The sequence below is a fragment of the Elephantulus edwardii genome, unplaced genomic scaffold, assembly GCF_000299155.1.
Source record: "Elephantulus edwardii isolate Elephantulus edwardi_28Jun2011 unplaced genomic scaffold, EleEdw1.0 scaffold00171, whole genome shotgun sequence".
Taxonomy (NCBI): Eukaryota; Metazoa; Chordata; class Mammalia; order Macroscelidea; family Macroscelididae; genus Elephantulus; species Elephantulus edwardii.
This window is the reverse complement of record NW_006399921.1, coordinates 362,834-365,013: the sequence shown is the minus strand read 5'-3', so window position 1 is coordinate 365,013 and position 2,180 is coordinate 362,834.

The window sequence follows — 2,180 nt, the reverse complement described above, 5'->3', positions numbered from 1 at the left end:
TGTTTGACCAAAACCAATTAAAACCAGGCCTGAGGGCCACAGATTAAAATCACTCACCTTTAGCATAACTTTCTACCCACTAGGCCAAAAGAGCTCTATGACTAACAGCAATTCTATGAACAACAGATCTAATCCTTGCCCTATCCTATGTCATCCCCACAATCCAAGACACATTCGAGCCCACTGACTGTGGGTAGATGGGTTGATTTCTGGGTTCTTGTTCCTATTACACTGGTCTGTGTATCCGTCACTGTATCAATATTATGCTGTTTGATTGCTACAACTGTGCAGCAGGTTTGAGAAGCGGAAGGGGAGAATGGAGGTGGAAGAAAGGAGGGGGGGGAACAATCACTTGGACAGCAGAGGTTCGTGGGTGACTAGGGGGATAAAAGAAGGAAAAAGATGCAATGAGGACTTGAAGAGATGGGTTGGGAGACAGAGGCCATAGATCAATAGTATTCAATTATATAAAACATAATGTATATGAATGAACCACAATGCATATGAATGCTTGCATACAGAACAATGAAATGAATAAAAACCCCCTTGAAATAAAAATCTGTTATGATAAAAAATGCAGAGAGGGAAGGGCAGGATAGAAAGACTAATGGTAGCAAGAATCAGGGAACACATGGGAAGAGTACTAATATATGTGGTTATAGTAATTAATGTTATAAAATAACATGTATGAATGCTTCAGTGGAAAAGCAATTTGCTTCATAACTTTCACTCAAAGCACAATGATAAAAAGATATTTCATTTAAACGAAAGTTGGTTATTTATTTTTTGTATCTTTTTTGCAGTGTTGGATGTTCTTGCTTTACCTTCTAAGTTACACAGCTTCTAGAAGGTTTTATATAATCTCATAGCTCTGACTTTTAGCATCTAGAATCCTTTAAAGCATCATTTCCTTTGTTGTTGTTATGGTTATGTGCAATTCAAAGCAACCCTATGTACAATAGTTCTGAACTCTGCTCTATCCCGAGCCAGTCTTTTCCTTTATAGATTGCTAAATAGCCTTCCCAGTGTTTGCTCTTTCGCCAAAGGAATTGATAGAATACGAGTTAAAGTGTTTCAAGAAACAGATGCAGCCCTAGATGTACACATCAGTCTCCACCAACAAATCTGGAAGACAGCTATCTGGTCAATTCACTGGAAGAGATCCATATTCCCATTTTCAAAATGGTGATCCTACAGAATGCGGAAATTATCAAGCAATATCATTAATGTCGTATACAAGTAAACTCTTGCTGAAGATTATTTAAAAAAAAAACTGAATCAGCACATAGGGAACTGTCAAAAATTCAAGCTTGATTCAGAAGATGCCTTGGAATGAAGAATATCATTAGTGATGTTGATGGAATACAAGAAAAATGTTTACTTGTGTTTTACTGATTTGCAAAGACATTTGAATATGTAATCACAACAAATTATGGCTAACATTGATAAGAATGGGAACTACAGACCTCTTAATTTTGTGTACACCAAATCTATACCTAGACCAAGAAGCTACTGTCAAAAGAGAACTAGAGGACACTGCATGGTTTGAAACTGAGAAAGGTGTACATTGAGGTTTCATCCTTTCTCCATACTTACTCAGCTGTAAGTTGGGCAAGTCAATTGAGAAGCTGGACTATCTGAAGAAGAATATGGCATTGGAGTTGGAGGACTACTCATCAAAAACCTGCATTATGTAGATGACCTAACCTTGCTTGCAGAAAGTAAAGACTTGATGCAAGGAAGAAGTTCAAAGATTACAGCCTTCAATACAGATTACATGTCAACATCAAGAAAACAGAAAGCCTACCAACTGGATCAAAAAGCAACACCATGATGGAGAAAAGATTGATGTTGTCAAAGATTTAATCTTGCTAGGATGCACAATCAACACTTACGGTAACAGAAATCAAGAAATCAAAAGACATTTCAAAAATTTGCTGTCAAAGACCTCTCCAAAGTGCTAGAGAACAAAGATGTTAGTTTAAAGCTTAAAGTGTGCCAATCCAAGCCATGGTTATGCTAATTAACCAAGCCAGTTACTTCCTGTGCATATGAAAGTTGGACAATGATATAAGGATGACAGAAGATGCAGCATTACTTCAAGACAAGAGAGATGTGTCTTCAGGACTTGGCTGTGAGACTTGCATGCGAGGTGTGCCAAGAAAGAGGACTGCAAGCCA